Consider the following 13,918-nt stretch of genomic DNA (forward strand, 5'->3'; position numbering starts at 1 on the left):
TCTAGAAACTTGTTTGTGAGTAGTGGCAATCTTATAAAATTAATGCTCAAAGTGTCAATTATGTATACCGTTGGATTACCACTGCTCTTTAAAAAGTTAATAGGCAGCTTAGTTTCTAAATTAAACAGGTGTAAATAAATAGAGTTCACAATTTAATATTTAATGGAATCAGGCTTTACCTCGCGGAAGTCCATCCTAAGTAAGAAAAGGACCAATATTTAGCCAACACAGAGTCAAGTTTGGCACTAATCGGTGTAACATAACTCCTGAAGATGCCCCGTAGAGGGGTGAAACACGTGTTGAGTAATTTGGTGGTGGCGGTTGTGTGATTCGCATTGTTTGCCGCATACGCATTTATCAGCGGGCTGGCGGGCGGTGCATTTCATTGCACGTCTACCACTGCATGTGCGGAAGTGGCTAAATATTGGTCCTTTTTTTACTCACAATTTAATAAACACGCTAAAAAAAATTGTAAATTATCATACACTTAATTAGATGCACCGCCCAAGAAATATTTCTAAGTGGAATTTGGCTGCTCAATATATTTTTTCCGTAGCGTTATTTAAAAAAAGTTAATGTAATACGAATATGCGTATGAATTAACATAATTTGTTTCATCATTCCGCCGGTAAGCGCGATAAAGATCCACTTATAATAGAGTTACTTTTTAGTCCAAAAATATTAAGCATAAAAAATATTACTAAATAGAGAATGTAAGAAATATGAATTTCCAATAGAATGTTAAAAAATGATTAACTTGAAATGTATATGTTTAAGACTTTTATCGTGATAGTAAAAAAAATAAATAAACACGCTTAGCAATATTTTCAAAGAATTGGTTAACAAAAACAGAAGGTATTTACTTTCTTCTACCGTAATACGTTCATAGAGTCATTTTAGATATTAGTACAAAGCAATGCACCTTTGAGAAGTGCGTACTCTATTTAACAGATATATGGTAAATAAAAGAAGCCCTGTTTAGTGAGCAAGCCTCGAACTATCACTTTATTGGTAACTAAAATAAAACCCTCAGTTAAAAACTTCTTAGTGATAGAGATTGACATGAAGAAAAATGACAACGAATTGCCTTTTTTGGGATTGTAGAACAGTGTCGAGTCAAAGTGGTAATAGACCATAGGCGTCTGTCATTTTTAATGTTTAAGAGAGATGATTTCACGTTTCTTTTAACGCTTGTTTATTTTTAAGAAATGTCTCTACTATTGATATTATCGCTTCTGAAATCTCAGCGTTAAAAATGACTGAATATTAATCTGCAAAATAAAAGTAACAATATCTGTCGCGACGACATTGTCGCAAATTTGGAGACAGTCCGTCCGGCGTTGCGGAAGCGTCCCGTCAATTCCAAATGAAATGGAAACAACACTGGTTAACTAAGCCAATAATTTGCGGTCTAATTGTAATTTCACGTCACTCAGTCTCGCTCGAGACGAGAGACTGCGAGTAAGAGGGACGGAGTACAAATTGGTGCGTCCTGCAGGTTCGGTTCGAGTTACCACTCAGGCGCCTTTCGACGACCACCCGCGGCACGGATGATTGGATCTATGAATAAAAGATACAATTCAATTTGTGTAACGTAAGGCGTGCGGACAATTATGCGATATTCAATTATTTTCGCAGCGGAGCCGATTTGGCTGTTTTAATAATAAAACAAGTATTAGACATTCAAATAACGAGGTACGCCAACATTTCCATAGCTCGCGATCTGAGGTTGCACGTAACACAACAAAATTATGTATTTTATTTACCACGAACCAAAAGTTAATTTTATTGTTTTCGAAAGCTACTTTTATCTTTAAACAAGAATAATGGAATATGAAAAAACTTAAAAATTTAAGTGTCAATAAAAATAAATGAACCTTTGGATGAATTGCAAAGCGCTATACTAGGAGATACATTGTACGCGCTATACTGCCTTGATCAATTTTTAGTTCAACATTTTCTTTAACATACAAGGAAGTTACTTATAGCAAAAATTAAAACAATTACAGGGCAAAGAATAAAAACCTGTTTATTTACAAGACTTGTCCTAGGTAGTTAAATTTTTGATGTCAATGAAGTTCCAAAAAAGATATTTTGGGATGAAAATAAACCAAAAATATCATTTACATTCAAATACCAATGGATTTTAGACTCTATTACTACTGTTCTGAGGAAAGCTGAGGATAGGATGGCATGAAAACAGTTCTTCGTAGATACCCTCAGGGTTTTTGGAGACGTACTCGACCCTCAGTGATATAGAAAACAATTATGAAATGTGCTTTTTATAGGGAAGATGTGAATCCAAGCAGGCGATTCGTGTGATTTTTTATCAAAAAAATATTTACTAGTGACTGAAAAAAAATCAAATATGGCAGAAAAATTATACAACTATTTATACCTAAAACTAGCCAAAGTAGCGTTCATTGCAAGATATGTTGCTTACTAAAATCAAAAGAATATTATACAGAGTGATTTATTATAGGTAATAACGCTTTAAACTGTTTAATGTATAGCTCATTTGGAGTCATTGGATGTATGGTACACCATAAATAAAAATCAATGGTTTCAGATATAAAAACAAGATTTTCGTTTTCTTAATTTGGATTAATATGAATTAAAATTTATTTACCATCTGTCCTGTCTGACTTTGTACTACCAGAAATTATTGGCCTATATTCTGAGTTTCACAGTGATCGTCTTATACAGGTTGGAAACGCATACAGATATAAATTATGAGGAACTTGCGTAGAAAATAAACACAAACAAAACTTCAAACTCCATTTAGCTCTATGTATAAACCAGACGGTTAAGTTTTAAAGAATTTAATGCCGGCAAATGAAATAATGTCCATAATAAAGAGTTGCGCTCGTAGCGGGCGGCCGGGGCCCCGCTGCGACCCGCCAGACACGCTTCTGCATTTGACATGAACGACGGCCATTGCCGAGGAATGAATATTTATTGTAATAGACAAATGAGGGGCTTCCCCTGTCAACAGCAACCCCTTCACGTAATGAGTAATAAATGTCGAATAAAATGAGATTATTATAAAAAAATATACCTTTGTTCTACGATGGAAACAATGGTTGTGTTATTTTAATATCTTTTCCTATAATACGTTTAGCTTAGATTCTCACTTATTCAATTATTATTTCAATTCGCGTTCAATTTGAAAACCTGTTTTCCCTAATTTAAAAAAGTATTTCAGTCCGATCGAGTTGAACAAAGTATTCCTTTTACAATTTTTTCCCTGTAATGCCAATCTTGAGGCAGCTGCGTTTTCTATTAAAGACAATTCCTTTTGCAAAATTTCTCAATTTCTTTTGAAAAATTTACATTCAAACGTTTATATATAGTATAAAATAGAACACTATATATTAACTAATAAAAAACGGCTCCAATAATTAAAAATATTTGAAATTGTAATACCATAAAAACTACTGTATACAAATTGGTCACAGATGTAAAAGTGTATATTATATAAATTTTAACATTTGCGACAAATATTAATAATAGGTATAATATAGGTCGAAATAGTTCAGAAATCGGATTACTTCTGCAAACTTTGTATTGCCAGAGTACAGTACATTTACTTGTCCTATTCCAATCAAAAATAATGAATTAATATAACATATTTCAGGGTGATAACTTTATATCGGGTTATTAGAAGCAGATGTGAAAGCTTTAAAGACTTTCGCCGACGCATATACATAAGTGCAGCCGACATCCGATGGGGTCGAAAGGTTTTCGTGTTGCGATCAAGAGACGTAGGCACCCTGAGTGGACCAATGACATCAAGGTCGCAGAAAGTTTCTATCGCGGCGATTTTTGGGAGAGACCTGTCCTACGGTGAGCGTCTATTGGTTGACATGAACGAATGAATGATGAATTACAGAGTGAACTGAAAATAGGTGTTAGAAAGCTGAAAGCTTTAAAATTTTTAATCCTATAACTTGTCATCCTGTATATTGTAACATTGTATATGTATTAATAAAAAAGGTGTTAAAAATTAAAAACACTTCAATTTGTTTTAACATAAAGACTACAGTGTATATGCATGATAGCGATGTTGGTTATCTAATATCATACAAATTAGATGGCAATGTATATTTTGCCTTGGTGATAAAAAATGAAACGGCACTACAATCGTTGCTCCTCGTGTAAAATGAATGCATACAATTAGCCGGTGCATTGATGCGAAGCATTTAAATAACCTAATCAGCATACGCTTTGCACACTTAGCCGCGCATTGGGATTCCCTGCGCCGCGGCCGCCGTTATCATTGCAAATCCCTTGCACGAAAACCTTAACTGATGACAAATTCTATTAGATCAGCTTATCGCGTGAGTAACGCTTGCAATTGACGATCGTACCTTGCAATATTTATTTACATTCGACGTCTGATTGGTGTGGTGATTGCTTTGTGAATGGACGGAAAAACCGACAATCACTTTTAATACGGTCTTAAAATATGATCTTGTACCATAAATCGACAACTAGGCTTCTACTAGATGATAAATATTCGTCGAGCCGGTAAACGCAGCGTGGGTAAATTCCCACAAGGTAGACTGATGACAAAGTCAAAGGCGCGGGAAGTCCATAGATACAGGCAACACCAGATCGTGATCCGTGGCTTCTGTATCTTTGGAAAGGCCCACGTCTTGCAGTAACGCATATCGGCCTGACATGATGATGAACATATACGCTAACCCCGTCCATTACAACGCTGCAACCATTTTTTTTAAATTAAATTTCATGAAGCATGGCTTATGCTGCAAATTATATAATTATCCGGACGCTATCAAAGTATATTCAATAATTAATAAATGTCAATAGTTTAATATTAAAACAATTACCTGCCTTCGGATATTGGACATAGTTATAACTTGGCCAGAGAAGTGTGTTTTGAAAGTTTACTGTTTTTAGATGGTTATGTCTTACTGAAATAAGTCTGTAAGATTTGAAATTGACGTATAAGGGCATGGTCAAGGGCTTAATACTTTAAAATTGATGTGGTCAATAAATTTATGGTGGATAGCTAATAGTGACATTATTTACAGACGGTTATTGTTTACCTTAATAGCATTTACAGATTTCCGCAGGATGGAGGTGACAAGAGACTAAAGGCGTCTAGCTTAAAGCCATTATGTTGATCGGGAGGCCACCGTATCTTTGTCTGGTTGGGCGGACGCTGCATAGAGTAACAAGGCGGACAAGGCCAGGGCTACTAAAAGGATCGAAATAATGAGTTTCTCTAGCTAGGCTACCAAGTAGAAACGCGTTGGCGCTGTTAGAAAACGTGGCGCAATTCGTCTGACGTTTCTCTCTATCGTTGGGGACAACCTGTCTGGTACATGGTAGTATTCCTTGTGAAATGCGTGAATAGTTTTAACTGTTGTAGTACTAGCATTTTAATAATTAATGGCTAATAAACCTCAGGTAACAGGTAGTAACTACAAGTTTACGTGTTATTATAAGACTGGTGTGATTTCATTATATTGTTTTATATTTTTTAATAATTTGAGATTCAACAGTTTCCTTCTTCCAATATTGGTCTGGTTATTCGCCACCGCCATAATCGTTGTAAAGTTTCGTTGTTATGCAATTATTTCGGCCCCCAATAAAAAATCACAACTGCTGATCTCGTAATCCCATTAGTTCTACGCGTTTACTCTTAAAAGAGGCAACAGTATAACGTTATTCACGTGACGGGGAAAAAACGAGCGAATTTTTATATTAAACCAGCTCTTGTAGGCTGCATTCACCTGAGGAGGCCCTAGACGGTAAATTAAGTGACATTAGAGGCATAATGCCGGTCGAGGGAGACGTGAAAGCCGAGTGCCGTGGAGCACGGCGCGCGCGGATATATTAAATCCGGCGGCGAGGCGCGCGGGAATTCAATCCTTTTCACGGGAATGAATAGGGCACATAATGGCGGTTGCAGCACGAGGCGCACGTGTGCACGCGACGCAACGCTAGTCGCAGTAGTGGCGCAACAGACGCCCAGCAGCCGCTGCCGATTAAACGCCGCGGAACACTGCAGCCGGTGCGGAGCCAGTCAAAAGCGCTTTGTTGGTGATGAGTGTCGTTTGCAAATACAAATAAAAACATTTTCTCTTTACCTTCCTACGGCTCCCGCTTGTTTTGAATAAGGCGCCGTACTCTTCTTCAGTTTCACGATGAATGGATTCCGCTGACATTTGCGTTCGTTTAGTTCCTAAGGAACGCGTTCAAATGATTTTTACCAGCTCCTACACTTTCATTTTAGCCCTGTTAAAAATTTAATTGCAAATAGTGTTGTACAAAAATATTACTTTAATTTCATATCTTTCTAAAAAAAATACCGTATCTATGAATAAATTAACTGAAGATTGTATAACTTTAAAACGTCATCATCCATATAATACTCTACCGGCGCGCTAATATCATAACTGAAACAGAGATTACCATGATAGGAAGCAATTACATATACCTCATATTGTTTCTTACTAAGAGAAATTTTGCAGTATGTTAATTTAACAACCTCATTATTTCATTTATTCCTATTATTTCATTTATTCCCCAACATGGGGCCGAGGGCGTCCACAGTACGTCGCCATCCCGATCGGTTTTGATGAGCCTCGCGCTTTACTTCGCTCCACGTCATTCCAACTGCCTTCACTTCTGCAATGATCGCCAGCCGCCAGGTTTGCTTTGGGCGGCCACATCTTCGCTTTCCTTGAGGATTCCGTTCTAGAGCTTGCCTCGGTATGTGATCAGGGTCCTTAGTAACATAAATACGATAAAACCACTTCAGCAAACCGAACTTCATTGATAACAGATTGATTTGAAAATGTCCATCACAATTTAAGCAACTACTTTTTAAAGTATAAATTACAAACCTATCATTAGATTTTGAACAACATTGCAAAGTTGATAAGTAATAAGAGTGTTCGCTATAAGCATTTAAAAAAAACGGTAAAAGACTCCAGAAACTTCCTCGGCCTCTAAAATAAAGGATATTGTATGGTATTAATTATTTATTCGTATTTATCTAATACATTATATATATGTATATAGTAATGTATGTACGTAAGATTACGTAAACTGCCCTCTCTTTCACGTGCATCCAAAAATTGTGTGGTAGAGATCGCCTCGAGCGATAAGTCCGCCTCTTGTACCACATGAATAGTTTCTTTTTTATAATTATTGTCTATGGTGTACAAAAAAGTGTGAATAAATAAATAAGAGTTCCATGACACATAACATATGATATTAAAAGAACCCCGTAGTACAGCAGATCTAATTTGTTACGCAGCATTCGAAGAGACGTCTCGTATAATCATATTGTGGATGAGTGAGATATGGGAGTGCATATTTCTTTCGCTAACTAGATAGGTTCTCTATCTGCGGCGCTCATTTCGCTCCCGCAGTCTCTCTTACTTTATGCTTCGTAAGTTGCAATAACTCGCATATCACATCCTACTTTACTGTGTGTAGTGTTCTATTCCATTAAATTTTCTTTGTAGAGAGTACCTATCGTCGCTGAAAAGCTATTTATTATCTGATCATAAAAGTCCTGCGTCCACTCTGCGACGACACAATACCTTAATCTCTCGTACTGTTATTGGACTAGGGTCTCGCGGTGCATTGTAAGCTTTTTCTTTACCTTTATACCTGGTTATAATTAATGCGATTACAAAAGGCGACTCCTTTAAGCATATTCGTTTTATTTAAATAAAAAGTTTATAGATACTTATGATCTCGATATTTATTTTATGCAATGAATTGGGAAGTAACAATCGCTAATACAGCCTCTTAATATCGGCTTTGCAGTAATCCTATCTTTTATATCTAAACAATAAGGTAAGGTTCACCCGTAGATATGCACTGCTGAACATAGGCCTCTCCTATAGATTGATAATATGAGTGGTTGGTAACGCAAGCGGCTTTTTCCGCATCTATATTAATTTGTGAGCCTGGTAGATGAAAGTCCTAAGCTGCGCTTGCCGATCCGCAATTTCCACTCAAAAATCTTAGGAGCCTAAAAGACGCCTGTTCTGCGTGGTATATGCCCTACCTATTGCTTTTGCCTATCTGCTCGATATTGGCTTCATATATAAACATTTATATAGAACCTGTTATAAGCGGAATGCACCCAACGTCTTTTGATGTCTTTTTACAATTAGACAATTACCGGTAAATTATTGAAGCAGAATCCTTAGTGATCTTACATCTGCATCTTTGTCACCTGAGAACCGGATTCTGAGATGCAGATATCTCTAGACGTATTACCGTACGTGAATATTTGACAATTTGTATACAGTATGATTAAAGACTTCTTAAAGCGGACCTAACTCATGAGTGACTTGTTGCATTTGTCAACTAGTTACCCCTTTTCAATTATTAATTACATCATGTTTGCAATCATTGTCATCCAAGTAGGGTTTTCTTGGAAGTAAATTTAAACGTATGTATTATCTTACCACAACTCGTTTCATTTTTAGATTAAACAATTTTTATATATAGTAACACCGACTATTACTAAGACTTCGACCCTTAAGGTGGAAAGGCTTTTTATTAAAATCGTTGGATGACGCGGGATACAGGACGCTACCACTTAGTCTTATTACAAATATATGCCAGAGGCCTGTATCCAGCAGGACGTCTATCCTACCTCTGAAATTATACTTAATATTCCTCCATTTGTATACATAATAATTAAAATAACAAAAATTCTCTTTTAGTTATTTCTTTAAAAGCGACTACACGCTGTGAATTCGATATATGTTGTATTCCGTAAACATTATGACAATCTTTATACTAAACCAACTAATAAATTTGTAGAGAAAAGGTACAGTTATAAAAACACGATAACAAATAGTTACAAACGGACTTAAGTACAAATTAATCCGCAGCCCCTCGCTGAGCCAGCACCGGAAACGACCAGGAAAACGGAATCACCCGGTCGTTATTACGGGGTTGACGGAAAACTCGCCCACGACCACGCAGCTCGCCGACGACTCAACAGTTCGGAATTCTGCGTTTAATTTGGACAAAAAAAAAACGCTGACGTGTAAAGATATTTACGGACGGACTTGCGGAAAGCGTAAACGTGCGTCACTCATTGTTACGATGGCAAATGGATTGTATTGTTGACGGCTTTATTACGCGGAGACTTTCGTGGCGAACTATTTCGAACATCATCGTAATATTAGGATATATCGTATATATAAACGAATTAAATATCGAATTATCTATCTTTTTTTATCTGGCTCTTATTGCTGTTCAAGAGGCGCTTAACCTTAAAACTCTTTACAAAAAACACGAGGGTTCCATGGGGAACCTGGGTTCAAAATAACTTCACAGAGTTTGTTAGACCACCGAGCAGTGATAGCCCAGCGGTAGAGGACTGTGACTTGCGATCTTAGATTGTGGGTTCGATTCCCGGGATATAGTTTTACATAATTCACATTTTGTGCATTAATTATATAGGATTTCCCCCATTGCTCACGAACAACTTTAAAGAGAACGCTACTGTACCGTAAAACCTAGCTGCGATGGCCAACACGCCAGCTAAGCGTGGCGATTATGGTATATCCCCCATAGATATCTTTGAGGGATGCTTTACAGTGGATAAAGGAAGACCGTCAATCTCTTAAATCGCTTAGGCGGACGGACGCCCCATGGAGGGCCTTGGCTCTGGCTTTGGCTGTCACTCGTCGATGACATCATCAGCATGCCCCGAAAGGGCGGAACCTCCACTTGATCAGTTATTATTGCATTGCTAATACCGCTTAGAAAAGAGTTAACGCTGGGAGAAAAAGTAACTGAAGAAATATCAGTAACGCTACTATCGGGGTTTGGCGACTCGTATCTCTCTATTCTAATTTACAGGGTGTTTGGTTATAAGTGTTAAATCTTTTAAAAGGTGAATGTGAATATTAGACACCTATAAACAATTACCCTGTGTAACGCGAAGCTTATTCCTATTTTTACTGCTCACGACTGCATTTAATGTTACATCGTAATTTTAATAATAAACCAAATTAACAAAACAACAGCGAAGACACGTCGCGGCCCACCATAAGCCCACTTCTTACTGGTAGTACTTATTTGTTATAAATAACTTACGTAGAGAGTCAGCTAAACGGTGCCGTATATGAGGATATTGACATCCTGAAACAAAACAAAAAACAAATATTAAAAACAGTTTTTGTAATTTCGAAGCAAGTGTCTAGTCTTAATTGATATTTTATAAATATTGTGGTTTCTTAAACAATAATTTTAAGAGAATGCTTAGAATACCTCAAATTCTACAAATTCACGTGGTTTGATATATAACACTATATCAGTTTTTACAAGGTCCCACGCTTATGAAACCCATCATTTAAATTAATGTTAAATTGTCTAAGACTGTCTACGTGCGTGGTGCTTTCTTCCCATCCCATTCGACAGCGTCGTCCGGAAACATAATTTTCACTTCAACACTTCATCATCTCGGTTGCAGAGAGTAACTTGTAAGTCAGAGGAGAACAACATGCCTTCATCTTATTTACGTAACATGGTTTTGGTGGCGGACTCGAAGCTGAATTGCCTCATTTATTTTAAGACTGGATAACTGTCTTAAATCAAGACACAAGACCAGCACTGTTGGAATGTTCTAGAGCATCCACGCAGGTCTGACAGAAGTCGCCAAAAAATCCCGTGTCGAATATAACCTATGTTGTCCCGGCTCTGAATGACTGCCTATGTCACATAAGATTATGTCACTCTGTGTTTAGCACTAATCGGTATAACATAACTCCTGAAGATGCCTCGTGGAGGGATGAAACACATGTTGAGTGATTTGGCGGTGGCAGTTGTGTGATTCACATTGTTTGCCGCATACACATTTATCAGCGGGCTGGCGGGCGGTGCACTTTGGTGCACGAATACTACTGCATGTGAAGTGGCTAAATATTGGTCCTTTTCTTATTTAGGATGGACTTCCGCAAGGTGACGCCTGATTCCATTAAATACATAAGATTTCTTAAAGGATGTATGTATACACATGGTACAGGATATTGTAAATAATATAGCGAGCTCACCCTGATCAACAAAGATGAAGAATTTTAGCGAAATATTTTTAGTGAGCACGATTCCTATGTAACGCATTTTCTTACTTAAAGCGGTAAATAGCGGGATACCTATGTTTGGAATGAGAATCTTTAGCAAAGTTTCCGACGGTCGGTGGACCGATAACCGTAATCCATTCGTGTTATAGCTGGAGCGGCGTGCGCCGCGCGCAATCCAGCTGCAATAAACAAACAGCGCGTCGCGGCCGCAATAAGCTAATGGCGTCAGATAACGGCGCCGTATTTGCGGAGCCCTCTGCCCTCTGCCTTCGCCCGCGCCTCTCAGCGACAACAGGTTTGTTTTGAGACGGAGATTATACGGACGTTTGCTTTGATAGCAACGATCTAATCAGGACCTACCCGGTTACTTTATCTTAATTACTTTTAAGTTTTATAATATCCCGCGAGAGTGAAGTACTCTCTGGAACATCACCGTCATAATGAATTAAAAATATTATACAAAGAATTGTCAAGAGGTCTAGTTGTATTTAGGCTTAAGGAAGAAAGGTAAGCAATCATCATAATTTCAGCCACGGGACAGCTGGACATGGGCTTATCCCATAAATTTTCAATAGGACCGGTTGGAAGCGGTTTGCATCTAGGGTCTTCCAACGTTCAGGTACTTCCTACTTGCCGGTCTGTGGTTTCCACTCTAGAACCTTAAGGTCCCAGCGACCATATGCTCTGCGCACTATATTAAGAATTTTAAAAGAAATTATAAAAGCCCAAAATATGTAAAATATTTCGGTTTAAAATCTAGTCACAACCATCATTAGTCACGAGGTTAACAATTAATATTTCATTATTAGTTATTGATTATGTTCTTCAAATATCTCTTTCCTTTCATCTCTTTTCTCTTTTTTTAACTTTACGGTAAAATTTTACGTATTTAAAGTATTCAGTATTTAATAAATGGACATTATATTCGTTAAGTTTTTATGTAAAAAACTAAATTTATATTATTTTATCATATATAGTATCTAAACTAGGCCTAACCTGTGGTTTAGACTTGCTATCTATACACGACAGATGATAGTTGCAACAAAAAAGAAAGAATAGTGATGAAGAAGATATAATATGTAATAATATATTTTCATACAATATAGTAACTTCAAATCACAAGAGTGTTAAAAAGCACATGTTGATAGTGGGCTGCAGTTTTATAAATCAATGGTTGTGAAACTAAAATAGTAATACAACAATAATGTAAGTGTAACAAAGTTCAATGTTTGACCGTGCTGCGGACGAGATAAACAAGTTCGTAAGCTACCTGCTCGCGTAGCTTGAGCCACGATAAACCGAAACGGAAGCTCGGCAACTGTTACGCATTAAACTCTCAGAGATAAAACGCATCGCGGAGCACTCGGCCGCCGGTGTCGAAGCACGCAAGGCTGCGTCTAAACTATGAAATTACATCAAATATTTGCGAGTTGTCCTTTATCGGGGCATCGGGCACAGAGGCGGGAAGCGCTGGCGCCGACGGGCCGAGCGCCCGCGCCGGCCGCGTGGGCCGACCAGCGCCAAACAGCGGCCGGAGCAAAAAGCCGCTCGCACTGCGGCATTCCTCCACGAAACCGGTTCCCGCTCAATGGAAGCCGATGCCTCGCTCCAACCAACACATCTTCGACGCAAAATAAACTTTAACCATTTACAATTACAGTATAAATTTACTGGGCACGCGACAACTGCAAGGCAGATGCGAGAAAATTATAATCATATTATGAGAGTAATACAGGACAAAAAGTTGAATGATGGCAACGAAGCGGAATATCAAATGGTAGGAGCGCGACGACCAAACGGCCGAGATATGATTGATGGATTGTTAATGAAAGTGAAACGGCCGGCCACGGCACTGCGCCGCCACATGCACTGTGTTTTTATACTACGCAAAAAACTGGAGGTTACATAGAAAGCGAATAGTGTTTGTTCCATTCCAATACTTTATTACACATATTTTTCAATCTATAAAGCGCTTTTAGAAATAGTCCTACGCTTATTTTTCGAGTGAATCTGATATTAATTTCCACCTATACCATACATTCTAAAAATTTCGAAACCTATTTGACCGGATTTTATAAATCAATCAAGTTTTTATCAGTTAGATTTTCTTTAAAGCACGCATTATCATTTGAGAATATTCTGGACACACATGCATTGTTTTATTAATGCTGTAAGGTAATCTTTGTGGGAATACTGGAGGAGGCGTTCCTTCATCAGATTTATAAACTACTAATTTTAAATAGCGCAAATCCATATAGTCAAGGACGAAAGATTATTCTAGCGCAATCTCAAATTAAATAAAAATCTTATTCTACGTTTTATCTCTTATTAAAGATTTTCGCGACGGTTTTTATACTTCCAGCTAAATGACGCTAGTACCTTCAAGACAATAGTGAATATGTTATTACTAGGGTAAACCGATTTACAATCAAGCCTACTTACTTAACATTATGTGAGATCGCTGTACAATGAACATTGGATATAAAATATTAATATAATTTAAGTCAACTATCTTTTCTTATTAACAATTCTAAGAATGTTAAACATTTATTTATATTTTATTCATATAGGATCATTTATAATATCCACTTGTATAAGTCATGGTTATGGTTGCTTTCTTGACTAATTTCAACAGGACATTTACCTAAGAAAAACGAAAATATATGTATCACTTATAAGCAAACATTTTACTATTTCATATTTAAACATTGCAAGCAGCGAAATCATTATTATTTACACCATACCATTAACATATATTTGATGCCATCGAACCTTATAATTTTTATTATATAGACTAGTTTCGTTTAAACAAATTATTACTCGAA

General features: G+C 37.2%; 1 long non-coding RNA gene across 2 annotated transcripts in view; it reads right to left on the reverse strand.

The window, feature by feature from the left end:
- Positions 1-1,403: 1,403 nt before the first annotated feature.
- Positions 1,404-13,918, reverse strand: part of LOC137932467 (uncharacterized) — a 68,317-nt gene continuing 55,802 nt past the window's right edge. For both annotated transcript variants that reach the window (XR_011109086.1, XR_011109087.1), the window contains exons 2-3: positions 10,111-10,155; positions 1,404-1,560 (exon numbers count right to left, since the gene is read on the reverse strand). This is a non-coding gene — a long non-coding RNA (uncharacterized lncRNA). The remainder of the gene's footprint in view (positions 1,561-10,110; positions 10,156-13,918) is intronic.

The sequence above is a fragment of the Battus philenor genome, unplaced genomic scaffold (assembly GCF_028537555.1).
Source record: "Battus philenor isolate CCGP_79_NKW_IND1 unplaced genomic scaffold, ilBatPhil1.0.hap1 SCAF_9, whole genome shotgun sequence".
Taxonomy (NCBI): domain Eukaryota; kingdom Metazoa; phylum Arthropoda; class Insecta; order Lepidoptera; family Papilionidae; genus Battus; species Battus philenor.